General features: G+C 44.7%; 1 pseudogene; it reads left to right on the top strand.

Annotated features, from left to right (window-relative positions):
• LOC120050852 overlaps positions 1–12,931 on the top strand; it is a 121,628-nt pseudogene extending 108,697 nt beyond the window's left edge.
• Positions 12,932–14,913: the final 1,982 nt, after the last annotated feature.

Raw genomic sequence — 14,913 nt, 5'->3', positions numbered from 1 at the left:
ACAGGAAACAAAGCTTTCAAAGCCCCAACTTTGCCTGACATTGGAATCCCTACGCAATGCCTACTTTCTATATGGTAGGTCGAGGTATAAAGTGAGGTAAAGGTCGAGGTACAGACATTCTGGTCTGTACCTGGTCCGTCTCCTATCTATGTACAGTTAGATTAAACATTAATCACTGATATTTTGTCCCAAATTGATCATTTGATTCAGATCTTGAAAACATCTGAATTGGATCAACATATTTACATACTGTAATGTGTTTTTGGGATCCTAGACGTAAACGTTGTAAAGAGAAGAGAAGGCTTTAATTAATTCTGGCATTGATACCTTTGTTTCCGTGCTCTTGGTGAACCCCCTCCCCCCTGGATGTCTCTCAGCATGCGGAAGCAGACATCCTCACTACGTACGATGCTGTCATTCTCTCCCCATTAGCATCCTGTGTGTTCTGCTTCTCACTACAGACTCACTCTTCCATTCCATGTCTCCCCTCAGGGATCTGAGCAGCTCACTTCTTCCTGAGCTGAGTTTACCACCGCACTGATGCATCCCTGGTCCACCGTGGCCAAAGATGGCATCCATCTCCATGTCACTACTGGAAATCTAAATAACACAGATTTCTGTTTTTTGTTTTTTCCTTTTGGTTAATTTTGTATTTATTTTTTCCTTTGTGTTCCTATCCTCCTTCTCTAACTTCCCTATTCTTCTATATTTGTTTTTTTGTTTTTGTTTCCTACTCTGTGAAGTGGCCGTATCAAGTACCTCGATATGTATCAGATTCTCCTCCACATGTCCCCACCCTTAGGTTTGGGAAAGAAATGTCCGCCAAGAGTCGCCTACAAGGTAGCCACGCCCTCTGCTTGACCTGTCTTCCCGTTGGCTTAACCTCCTGCCAATCTCTGTGCTCTGCAGTGTTCTCTTGTTTCTTTTGTTTGTTTTGCTAGCGCTCTGATCTTTTTGGTGTAGCCCCCCACCTCCCTCCCCCTCTTTCTTTGGGCATAGCTACTTTCTTTGGAGCAAGCTCAGCTGGTGTGGTGATGTCCACTAAAGGCAGAGAGAAACAGTAGACCATGAGATACATACAGTATCAACACTATGTGAACGCTTGTTACTAAGCATTTTGTTACATTTACATTAGTAGGTGTTAAACTCTGAAAATATGGATAATAAATACATCATTAGATTTCATATAATCCATTCCCTGTCATTTAATACATCCAACACAGCAGACATGCACAGATTAATAATTGGAATAATCTGTATATGTTATTTTACAATGCATACAAAAAGTAATATTAGACCAATCGAGCACTGTCCCCAGACAATTTCAATCATGTATCAATCAATATACAGTCTTATTTGAAAGGGGTTTAGTATTGCTCTCCCTCTCCCTTACCTTATTTTAGTCTATCCCCTGAGTTGTGTGCCTACTGAGGGTTTTTGTCTTGCCAGTGTGTGTGGCTTCTGTGTGTTTTACTCCCTCTGTTTCTGTCTCATTCGCTCTCATCCTGTCTTTCATCTCTACTTTCTCTCTATCGATGCGTGTTCCCATGTGTGGGTAGGTGTGTTTGTCTCACCCCTCCCCTCCTCTCCTCTCTCATTCTGACTTTGGTCAGCCTTACTTTTGCACTGCCTCTGATAGTAGGTGAATGCTTTTTGTGTTCAGGGGAGCTCAACTCTACCACAATAGCTTAAATATCAAACATAGTACTATGTGTGCATGTAGTGGTGTAGTTATCATCCCTTTGATAAGCAGTTCAGGTTATTTTGTGTGTGACACGTGATTTTTCTGTAGATGCTAGGTCTTAGTCCTCAAGATGTTATTGACTTGAGCAGGACTGATTCTTTTTATGATTGTTAGGAGGCAACCACAGAGTCGAGCTCCTGAGATCTTTGAGGCACTTCCATGGTTATGCGTACATGCCTTTTCTCACCATTATTTTGATCAATGTCAGTCTTGCACCGGTGCACTTTGACCTGCAGCATAGTGCATACTGTAGCCAATAGCAGTGAATGTCAATGTTTAGTTTGTCTCCTTGTTGTACTAGTTGAGAAAACGTTTTGTGTGCTGTAGTTAAATTATCCCGACCAAATCCTAAAACCTTCCATATGATTCATTTACAAGACCAAATCTGAAGAACAAACAATCACAACTTATTGTATTGTTGAAATAAAAGCATGGTAAAGCACTCAATATACTCTACATGAGTCCTCTGTGAATATTACCAGCAGCACACAGTCTGGTTTCTCTTGATTGGCCAATGGTCTGGCTGAAGTGTTAACAGTAAAAGTGTGTTCTAACCTTCCCCTCCGTCCACACACTCTCTCCAGCGGCTAGTCAAGATGAACATGCCCATCGCCGATGACAACACAGTCCACTTCACCTCTACACTCATGGCCCTGATCCGGACGGCCCTGGAGATCAAACTGGCCTCAGGTCAGACAGCTCTGTCCCCTATCTTTCCCTGTTCTCTGCACTCTCCCCTGTCCCCTTTCTTTCCCTATTCTCCTCCCTTCTCCCCTGTCCCTTCTCTTCCCTTCTCCCCTGTCCCCTCTCTCTCCCTATCCTCTGCCCCCCTCCCCCTTCCCCTGTCCCCCCCGCCCCCTCTCTCTCCCTCCTCCCTGTCCCCCTCCTCTGTTCCCTTTCCCTCCCTATCCTGTGCCCCCTCTTGCATGTCCACTCACCCCTCTCTTTTCTCCCTCCCTATCCCTGCCCTGTCAGCTGCTGGGTGTCTGCTAAAATTCCACTGCCCAACACACTCTTGGAATGTGTGATACATGATAGGAGCAGTGCATACTGTGCCTCTGGAATCTATCCTTCACTTTTAATGAGGCCAACTTGATTAGATCCCTACAAATCATCTGGGCTAGACAATCTGGACCCTCTCTTTCTAAAATGATCAGCCGAAATTGTTGCAACCCCTATTACTAGCCTGTTCAACCTCTCTTTCGTATCATCTGAGATCTCCAAAGATTGGAAAGATGCCAGGGTCATCTCCCCTCTTCAAATGGGGAGACACTCTAGACCCAAACTGTTATAGACCTATATCCATCCTGCCCTGCCTTTCTAAAATCTTCGAAAGCCAAGTTAACAAACAGATCACCGACCATTTCGAATCCCATCGTACCTTCTCTACTGTGCAATCTGGTTTCCGAGCTGGTCATGGGTGCACCTCAGCCACGCTCAAGGTCCTAAATGATATCATAACCGCCATCGATAAAAGACAGTACTTTGCAGCCATCTTCATCGACCTGGCCAAGGATTTCGACTCTGTCAATCACCACATTCTTATCGGCAGACTCAACAGCCTTGGTTTCTCAAATGACTGCCTCGCCTGGTTCACCAACTACTTCTCAGACAGAGTTCAGTGTGTCAAATCGGAGGACCTGTTGTCCGGACCTCTGGCAGTCTCTATAGGTGTGCCACAGGGTGCAATTCTCGGGCCGACTCTTTTCTCTGTATATATCAATGATGTCGCTCTTGCTGCTGGTGATTCTATGATCCACCTCTACGCAGACGACACCATTTTGTATACATCTGGCCCTTCTTTGGACACTGTGTTAACAAACCTCCAAACGAGCTTCAATGCCATACAACACTCTTTCCGTGGCCTCCAACAGCTTTAAAATGCTAGTAAAACTAAATGCATCCTCTTCAACCTATTGCTTCCCGCACCCGCCCGCCCGACTAGCATCACTACTCTGGACGGTTCTGACTTAGAATATGTGGACAACTACAAATACTGTACCTAGGTGTCTGGTTAGACTGTAAACTCTCCTTCCAGACTCACATTAAGCATCTCCAATCAAAAATTGAATCTAGAATCGGCTTCCTATTTCGCAAACAAAGCCTCCTTCACTCATGCTGCCAAACATACCCTCGTAAAACTGACTATCCTACCGATCCTTGACTTCGGCGATGTCATTTACAAAATAGCCTCCAACACTTTACTCAGCAAACTGGATGTAGTCTATCACAGTGCCATCTGTTTTGCCACCAAAGCCCCATATACTACCCACCACTGCGACCTGTATGCTCTCCTCGGCTGGCCCTCGCTACATATTCGTCGCCAAACCCACTGGATTCAGGTCATCTATAAGTCTTTGCTGGTAAAGCCCCACCTTATCTCAGCTCACTGGTCACGATAACAACATCCACCCGTAGCACACGCTCCAGCAGGTATAGTTCACTGGTCATCCCCAAAGCCAACACCTCCTCCTTTGGCCGCCTTTCCTTCCAGTTCTCTGCTGCCAATGACTGGAACGAATTGCAAAAATCACTAAAGCTGGAGGCTTATATCTCCCTCTCTAACTTTAAGCATCACCTGTCAGAACAGCTTACCGATCACTGTACCTTTACACAGCCAATCTGTAAATAGCACACCCAACTACCTCATCCCCATATTGCTATTTATCTTTTTGCTCTTTTGCACCCCAGTATCTCTACTTGCACATCATCATCTGCACATCTATCACTCCAGTGTTAACGCTAAATTGTAATTATTTCTCCTCTATGGCCTATTTATTGCTTTACCTCCCTAATCTTCTACATTTGCACACACTGTACATAGATTTTTTTATATTGTGTTATTGACTGTACGTTTGTTTATGTGTAACTCTGTGTTGTTGTTTTTGTTGCACTGCTTTGCTTTATCTTGGCCAGGTCGCAGTTGTAAATGAGAACTTGTTCTCAACTGTCCTACCTGGTTAAATAAATGTGAAATAAAAATAAAAGAGGCAATGCATTCTAACTCAAGCAAAAAACATGAGTTGTAAATGTTAAATGTAGCTTGTTGTCTTCACAGACAGACAGACAGACAGACAGACAGACAGACAGACAGACAGACAGACAGACAGACAGACAGACAGACAGACGTTATGTCCCCTGGATGTGTAGCAGGTGCAAATGATGCTTGTTTGTTGCTTACAGAGGGGTTTGCATTAGTAGATTTGGGTCCCATTTGGTCTCATTAGCCTACTCTGTGGTGGGCTTTGTGTTTAGGGCCTGCAGAGTGAAGGATGGCACAGTACATTATGCTTTTCTCTAGCTTCACTGCACTGCCGCTTTTAATGAGCTATTCTTTATTCTCTGTCTGCTTCACCTCCACAAAGACTCTAAAAACTCATGTTTACTTTCCTGTCTTTGTTGCTTGATGCTGTACTTCTTGAATTAGATCATTGTGTGTATTTGATGCTAGAAGATTCTATTTTCTCTTGTGATCTTCTCCTCAGGGATGGTTGCCCAGCGTCTCTCTGATGCTGAACTGAAGAAAGAGCTCTCACAGATTTGGCCAAGCCTCTCACAGAAGACTATGGATCTGTTGGTGACACCACACAAACGTAAGCACATCTGCAAGGCAGTCCTCTCGGAACCTTGTCACTGATATATTTCATCTTTACAAAAAGGATACTTGGAGTGTATCTTTTCATGCTACATCTTAAAGTGGCAAGCCCCAGACTCCTCACTCTGAAACAATATTACACATAGATTGCCATAACAACCAGAACCCTTGCTCTTACTTTGTCATCAGTTAAGATTCTAGTCGTTGGCTTTGTCTCCACTGACATCTTGTGGCAGGATCTAAGTATCTCATCTGAGAACAATGATATTCTAGACAGATGCTCCTTCTCTCAAGCCTGGCATGCACCAAATTTCTTCAAACAGCTAAATCACTCTTTGTTACAAGTGATACCTTTGGCTTGACTGAATTGTATTGGAGATTAAGTGGCATCAAAGGGTTTGGATGAGACCAATAGAGATGGATGAGAAAGCAGTTTTCCTCACCCACTCCTTTCTGTCTCTCTTTCAGCCAATGAGCTTACTGTTGGGAAGGTGTATGCAGCCCTGATGATCTTTGACTACTACAAGCAGAACCGAGCCAAGAGGCTCAAGGAACAGCAACAGCAGCAGCAGCAACAGAATGCTACTGGCTCCCAGGTAGCGCGCGCACACACACACACACACACACACACACACACACACACACACACACACACACACACACGAGAGTCACAAATTCCCCCCCATGAAAATGTCCTGCCAAAACCAATATGCGGATTCAAGTTTTGATTGATTATATTCTGAAGGTAGAGACCTGGATCAATATTGTGCAGTATGTTCAGTATATCAGCATCTTGCCGTCTTTCATCCACAGGGGAAGGTTAGGGCTCTGTATAAACCAATGCTGCCCCTGACTCACAAGCAGGAAAAAGTGAAGGAGAAGGCCATGACCAACGTGGAGCCTCCCTGTGAGCTACTGCCTCAGCCTCAGTCTCAGGCCCTACCTACACCCAGTTCCACCCTGCTCAACAACGGAGGCACACTGTGAGTTCACTAACATACAGCCAGTGGCCATGTCTCTCTTGTCTTGGGATAAACACTATAATACTTTATAATTGTAAAGCTTTTAACTTTAAAACAATCAGATGATAGTTCTATGACTTCCTGGAAAACAGTGGCAAATGTAACTGAGTGGAGTGGACTATCCTGGCAAAAAGATGAAATAATAATAGAATGACAATAACATCTTCATCTGTTAATGTCTAATAATTCAGGCCAGGCCATGACGGCACCATGAAAGGATCATCCTCCTGGGTGTCAGAGAAGTCTAGAGAGGTCCACAGACCCAGGAATAAGACACCTGTCCAAGTGGGCCAGTCTGAGGATGTCCCAAACCTAACCATCCCCCAGGTACTGTAGCCAGGCCAGACTGCCCACTGCTTTGTTACACACACATGAACATCATGGCCTGCTACCTGCATTTTCTCTCCTGATGTATCTGTTCACAGTACTTTACTTGACTGGATGTACTTATCTCTGTGCAAGCACTTATTTGTGTGTGTGCATGCGTGCATTCGTGTATGTGTTCGTATGTGTGTGTTATGTCCCTCAGGAGTCAGTGGAGATGAGGAAGATGGACACCAGTTGCAGTACAGTGCCTGGTCCTGGGTCTGGACTGGAGAGCCAGGGAAGAGCTGTGTCCATGCCCCGCCTCAACGCAGAGCTGCAGGTACAGACACACCCTAACACACACACACATCATTTGTGAAGCACAGCAGATGCTCCATGCCATAACTAAACTCTCTTAGGGAAAGCATGGTTGCATGGTGTTTCTCATTGGCTATACTGGGGGTAGATTACTATGGTCAGGTGGCCATCTCTATGGGGGGGTTGAATTACATTCGATATTACTGCAGTATAACTGCTGGGGAAAAAATGTATCCTTCAATTCGTCCCAAGAAATATAATCAGCTCCTCATTTCCTGAGTGATATTGATGTTAATCGATTGTTGTGTTTAAGTGCATTCCTTTCAGGTTAGAATGGATGTGTGTTGATCCTACTTTTAGTGCACAGAAGAAGTCCTGGAGTATTTGATTAGAGTCTGGCAGACCGCCAACTATTTGTCCCGTATCGTTTTTCCTCTGCTGCCAACTGATTATAGTGGCTCAAAATGGATGGGTGTAGAAAATGAGAGGGGTGATCCCTCATGCGTTCAGGGAGGAAGAGAGTAATCATGTTACTATAGGATAGAGAGTGTAAAGAGGGATAAATGGGATGAGAGGAGAAGAGGATTGCCTCGTGACCTGTTGTGTAATTTTTCTCACCTCTTCTAAGGGCAGGAAATCCTTCAACAATACAATTAGAGATGGCCTTTCTGAGATGGCTTGCTATTGTTAGAGTGAAATGGGGAGGCATGTACCCTGAACTCTACCCTGAAACAGATGATGGATTTACCTCTGTCTCCGGCTTGGTTTTCCATCGCTTAATTACATTTTTCCCCTTCCTTTTTGGGGCAATGCCTCATTTCCCTCTCCCTGGCGATGCCAGCACAATCAGGGCCGTAAATCTCCCAGCATGCCTCCACCTCCTCAACATCCTCTTTGTACACTAGTGACATGTGACACCCAGGGCAGACATGAACCCTCACATGAAGCCTCTTGAAGAGGGAAAATGCCCCTTGTTTCATTTTCAAAGAAGCCCAGTGAGAAGCTAAGCCCAAATCCTTTTAAACTGGAGTGCTGGATGATAAGAGGCTGTACTTGTTGATTTAGTGGTTTCAGCACCTTTTAATATGTATGAAACCCTTTTGATTCCCTAGAGGCAGCTCTGGCCGATAGACTTGCCCCACCTGGCTCTCTGCCAGGTCAGTAGCTTGGCTCACAAGAACAAAAGCTAAAGAGACAGATATGTTTTCTAGGATATCTTACTATTAATGGTCAAGGGGTTATTGAGTATCAAAAGACATAAAGACATGGGGGAGTTCTGTCTGCTTGGAATGGGTAATTCTGTCTTATTGCCAGGTGCTGAAACACACAATGAGATATCACCTTCCTTTAAAAAGAGCATACTGAAAACCAAATTCCCTCAGTGGCCATTTAAACGTAATGATGTCATATTTACAAGCGGATCATTTATTTTTAATAAGCATGTTAAGACACCTGTCATTTTCCTGCTGCTTCTCCTTTATTCTTCTCCTAACTGTTCAATGTCACCTCTCTCCGTCTACCCTCCTATTGTCTCCGGTCTCTCTGGCCTGATGCTTTCCCATGGACCTCACCTCTTCCTCCTCCTCCACCTGTGCTGTGTGACAGAGGAGCAAGTCGCGCCACTCCCCGGGGACCCTGTTGGCAGTACGTAGCCCTGTCTCCTCTCCCTCATTATCTCCTCTGCACCTCCTCTACTTTGTTTGTTGATCCCAATGTACTAGTATGTGTTAAACTAGATTCTATTTAGTATTAACTGGCCGCACAGGTGTGTAAAATGGTAGGTTCTGCAAGCATATGATTGTACAGTATGTCAGTGTTTGACACTAGGTAGGACATTAACAACCCAGTATACATGTGTGTTCTATCATATACAATGTGGGGGATATACTGTGTGATTTTAGGATGAGAGTTAAGCTCACTGTAAAACTGTAAATCAAAGGTCTAGCCAGGTACAGTGTCTCGTCGAGGAGACTCTTCCTTTGATCCTTCGGTGGGGACTGTACAACACTAATTAAAACACAGCTGCTGATGCCAACCTGCTCTTAGATACCAAGCCCATGGAGTTTGTCAGTAGTAAACTAGTGATCTGATGGAGCTGTTTTGGAGAGAGAATGGTCTGCTGCTACAGGTGGAAACTTCTTCAGTTTCCTCTTTAATGCTCTTTTCCTCAAGCAGGCATCTAAGACTTAGGGAAATTGGTAGTCGTGTCTATGATTTTACCAACAACAATCTTGGTAGGCTGCTATGTTTTTGAGGACAGTGAAAATGTGAGTAGTATCTTTTGCAGCAAGGCTCTGCAGGACAGATGTATCTCCACTAGGTGGAAATGGTGTTTCACAATGGAGTCAGAGAGCTGTAGAATACACCAGCGGAGGCTGGTGGGACAAGCTATAGGAGGACGGGCTCATTTTAATCCCTATTCCTTATGGACTAGTCAGTGATCCTTATTCCTCATGGACTAGTCAGTGATCCCTATTCCTGATGGACTAGTCAGTGATCCCTATTCATCATGGACAAGTCAGTGATCCCCACCTATTCCTATTGGTCCCACACAGCCAGTTCCTGACTGCAGCCCAATGAAACGCTCTGCGTCCACCCACGCCCCCCAGCGCCCCCAGGAGGTGAACCTGCATGAATACACCCTGGAGAGGCCCAGCACCCAAGAAAGGCCTCACCATCACCACCACCACCACCGCTGCCACCACCACCGAGAGAGGGACAAGAAGCAGCGGTCACTGGACAGGACGCCAAGCACCATTGGTTAGTGCACAGACACACGCTATAAACACATCATGTTTTTAATGTGCAATTACAGGGATCTCTTTGTCATTGAAGTTACAGGGTGTTACAGGGTGTTATATGTTATATGAATGATGCCAATACCTTGATTACAACATGTGGGCATTTAACCATAAAGAACTGCAGCCCACTGTTCCCCCAGTGTTACTAGAATGTATAGCACTCTCTGCCTCTCTTCCTCACTGCCGTACTGCCTCTCTTCCTCACTGCCTCACGGCCTCTTTTCCTCTCTTCCTCACTGCCTCTCTTCCTCACTGCCTCTCTTCCTCACTGCCTCTCTTCCTCACTGCCTTGCTGCCTCTCTTCCTCACTGCCTTGCTGCCTCTCTTCCTCACTGCCTTACTGCCTCTCTTCCTCACTGTCTCGCTGCCTTACTGCCTCTCTTCCTTGCTGCCTCGCTGCCTTACGGTCTCACTGCCTCGCTGCCTCACTGCCTTCCATCCAGTAAGAGTGTGAGAAGCAGACCACAACCCAGCTGGCTGGGGTTCATCTGTTATAGAGATCAGCACAATGCTCAATGGAGGCATCGTTCAGGCCTGGGTGTTACAGTGGAGCTCTGCAGCTGATCTTTATTACACAGATAAAAGGGACTGACAGACCAAAGGCTACCCAATGACCTGCTAATTTATGGGCACCTCTTGTCTCAGCAGGGCAATGCTGAGGAGAGGATCATTTTTAGGGAAGAAAAGCCTGCTAGTAGTCTGTCCTTTGTACGCGTTTAAGAATCTTCTGTTTCAGAGTGAGGTAAAGAATGGGTGCAATCAGCTGTTGAATTGGGAATTCAGAGGTGGAGAGGGTTTAGGGTTGGGTTAGGTTGAGGCCAGGATTGAACATAGGCTAGGGTTGGAGTTAGGATTAGGCCAAGATTGGGGTAATGCTAAGATTAGGATTGGGCTAGGTTTGACCACATCCAACCCACATCCAAGCCTAACCCTAGTCTCAACCACAACTTCAACCCTAACTCTAGCTTCATGTCAACATCCCGGTTCAATCTTAACCCTGGCCTAACATTAACCCTGGTTTGTATTTCCACTAAGGTGCACCAGGAGACCCGGCTGCAGAGCCCTCGTCTAGAGACAGAGTGCAGGACCGCGGCCGCTCCCATGAGAGGAAGAACCACTCGACGGCGGGGGAGAAGCAGCGCTACTACTCTTGCAATCGCTACAGCAGCAGGGAACACTGCCACACCACCAAGTCTGCCACCACCAGCTGTGCCACCTCCCCCAGCGAGGTGCAGGAACCCAGCATCAACAAGCAGGTGGGAGGGCATGGACAGGGTAGGATAGGATATGGGCAGGGCAGGAAAGAGTATGGGTCTGGCAGCGTGGGGCATGGTATGATATGGACAGGGCATGGAAAGGAATCAGGGTATGCAATGAATAATACACACACTAGACATTATCAGTAAGTTTATGTCTGTCTGATTTAGTACAGCACAGTGTATATTGTGTGCAACGTTCTTAGTGATGATCTGTCTGCTCTCTGTTTCTGTCTCCACTGAAACTCAACTTTCTCTTCTTTCTGCCCTTTAGTGCAACCACTCATGGCCTTTCAATTCTCTTTCCACTCTTCTTCTTCTTCACCATTTTCTGTCCATTTTGTCTGTCTTCTCCTATCTTTTTCCTCCCATCAATGACTGTCCTGTCCTTTCATCTCTCTGGCCTTCCTGGTTGTTTTGTCTGTCCTTTCCCACTATGCTCTCTCTCCTCACCATCTCTCCTCTTCCCTTCGTTCTGGTGACCCTGTCCCCCTGTCACCTCCTCTCCTGTGCGGTCTCATCTTTTTTATTGTTTCAAATTGATTTGTCCAATTTTCATCTAGGGTAGTGGTTCGGTTAGAGGCAGCCCAGTGATGTTGACCTCAGGGGCTATCACACCTAGCCGTGGACGCAGGCAGCTCCCACAGACCCCCCTGACCCCCCGCCCCGGGGTGACGTTCAAGACCGCAAACTCCTCCCCTGTGCACTTTGTGTCTGCCCAGTGTGGCAGCGGCCTGCCCACCCTGAGTCCTGGCCGGCTGAGCCGTGGGCTGTCTGAGCACAACGCCCTGCTGCATAGTGGCACCTATCACATCCCCTCCCCCATCACCCGCATCAGCTCTGAGCCCTTCCTGGGCTACAGTCACAATGACTCCCAGGGCCAGGGTAGCCCGTACTGCAACCTCCGGGATGAGCTGCTGAGCCCTTATGCTGCCAGAGCACGCTCCCCTCGGACTCCACGTCCTCAAATGAGGCCGGGGGCCCTCCACCTGCCTCCGCCACCCCAGCAGAGACGTGTGGTGCCCAACGGATACCACTTTACCTTCGGTGGTAATGGCAACGCCAGCCTGGGCTCTGGCTCTGGTGCCAGGCCACCCAGGTACTATCGCGAGGCAGAGGACGATGAATGGTGCTAGCATGGCTTTGAATAGATGTTTTTAATGCATTTTGAGGAATCGTGATGAGTTTTATCATCTTTTTTGAAGGCTTTAGTTTACACTGTTGCTGTATGATAAGCTAATTATGGGAAATAAATCATGGAGGGTTGGAATTCATTTGAATGTGAACAAAGCAGCAGCATTTTTAGGACCTGGATGAACATGAAAGTGGATGTGGATTCGGTGAATTGTTGGTAATTCAGTTGGATCTGACCAACTGTAAAGTGTCTTATGCACTGAAGACAATGGCATTTTTCATTGAGGGTACTTTTGCTTTGCTTCTTTATCAAATGTAATTATTTTTCAGTCTTGATAGTGGCCCAGATAGTGGCATAAGAAACCCTCCTACAGGTACACACAGTAGAGATGGGTGAGCAGCAGCCCTCTTTGCTGTCTCTGCGATGAGCAGAGTGATCGGCTCAATGGAAAATCCCATTACAATACCTAGACACTGTTAAGCACGTGTAATAACACATGATTAGGAAATACTTATTGAAACTTCCCTAAGAAACACACTGGAAAATATCCCAAACAGCTATTGCTTTGCTTTGGGGCTCTTACCATTCGATAATATAAAGGGATTTACAGTAGCCCAATCCATTATATGGCATTCCCTTCCTGTCAGAAGATACAGCCTGATAGAGCAGAGGGATCGATGCTGTCATTCCAGACAATGATTGTTGATTTGCTGCTGTTTAACCATCAAACTTCACTACCACTACTAGAGAGAAATTAGGAATGGAAATGAAATGTTATTTGTTTTATATAAAACTATTGTAGATGTTATCTTTTCACTGTCTGCATTTTTTGTATGATGTAAAAACCACTTTGTTTATGTAAATTGCTTGCAGTTTGTCATAATTTCAGGTCTGTTTCTTACATACTCTCTGCTTCCAATGTTTAATACAAAGTGCCTATCCTTTTTAGATATACTGTAGTAAAGATGCAACGTCAACCGTTTTTGGAAAGCGTATCCTTTTTAGATATACTGTAGTAAAGATGCAAAGTCAACCGTTTTTGTAAAGCGTCAACACTTAAGTAGTTTGTTCAAATGGCTAGTTCTGCAGGAGAACAAGATGTACAGCCAGCCTTATCTGAGAAACGCTAACTTTTATTTGAGAGAAAAATGACATTTGAATGGAAATGACTAATTACCTTATGATTGCTGATATTTTTCTTGTTTAATTGTCTTTTTGGTAAATATATTTAATCAATTTGAGGGGTACAATGAAAGCTAGTGCAAAAGCATATATCACGAACACTTAACAAACATGCATTAACTGCATTAGTAGCATATCAGTTCAGTTAGGAAGACATTATCAGAGTAACACAACTGCATGTTTAAATCATAAACCTGGTTGACAACAGTTATGAAGATGTAGTAGTGTATATTTATTTTCCTTGTGAGGATACTCAACTGCGATAGCATTGCAACCTCTGTATTGCCTTCTGTTTCAATGTTAGAACGGCGGACTTAGTAAAGAACATAAGGAATCTGATGATAAACAAACAGTGTGCACTTTTTGGATGGATGTGCTTGAGAAGCAAAGATTAATACAGATCCCTGATGAGAGAGTGTGTTGAGTTGGGGCCCTAGCACCAGCACACCGGACCCCTCTGTGTCTCTCAATTGGCTCAGACCCCTCTGTGGTAAGGTTTAAGTCTCCCCATTGGCTCGGACCCACGTGACTAAGATCTGCCCCCCGATCTAAGCTTCCATTTTTAAGAAGAGCATTTCCCAGCTGTCAGATTATAATATAAATCTGGTTCACACCTTCTATCTTTCTATCTACCCATCCCATGATAACCGCTGATGTTGATGGTTCACATCTGCCTCTAAAAAGCTAAAAATATTATACATGGACAGTAATATGTATACATGGACAGTAATATAATATCATGGAAAATGTTGCCCTGGGATGGATGATTTAATTTTTGGATAGCTAAAAGATTCTGCTCTTTTCTATTCTACAGTACATTGGGGGTGGAATGTAGCAAGGTATGCTGTATTAAGGATGCTCTACTCCAGTGAAGGTGTTGCTCAATTATTGATAGTAGCGGAGATACTGTAGGTTGGACCAGGTGTTGCCATGACCACACACTCATCTGGGTTCTGTACTGCATATTTCCCAGAAGCAGGGTTTTGATGACAGGGAAAGTAGGGCTATGCAACAAGACACTAAGGTCATGTACTTCATCCATTCTGTAGCTTTACGTGCTGAGATCTCCAGATTCATTCTTCAGCATGATTGTGACCAAATGTTTTATATAAAAAGTTTTTTTTTTTTATTATAAAAATGTATTTAAAAATGCATTAGGCACAACGAGTAAAGCGGAAATTCATAAAGTATTTAGAAATACAGCAACTTCTATATATTTGCATGCATACAATTTGCCCATTTTGATGATGTCAAGAGGTAAACCTGTGTCTTAAAAAGGAAGTAAACAATGTTATGTTTATTTCTATCTGTTCCGTGTCAGGTCACCTGAGAGGGGTGATCGCTTCAGAGGAGGGTGTTCAGAAATATTGAATAAACTGTAATGGTTTTATTTTGTATAAGACAGGAACAAATTCTCCACATTATTGTACAGATACATTAATTGATTACCCCTTGACATGTTGCCATAGTGGGTCAAAAACATACATATACTATCAGTCTCTTCCTTCATCTCTGTGGCCTCTGTATTATTTATTTCAGAAGAAACATATCCAC

Source organism: Salvelinus namaycush, chromosome 1 (genome assembly GCF_016432855.1).
Source record: "Salvelinus namaycush isolate Seneca chromosome 1, SaNama_1.0, whole genome shotgun sequence".
Classification (NCBI taxonomy): Eukaryota; Metazoa; Chordata; class Actinopteri; order Salmoniformes; family Salmonidae; genus Salvelinus; species Salvelinus namaycush.
This window is presented reverse-complemented; position numbering and strand designations above follow the sequence as displayed.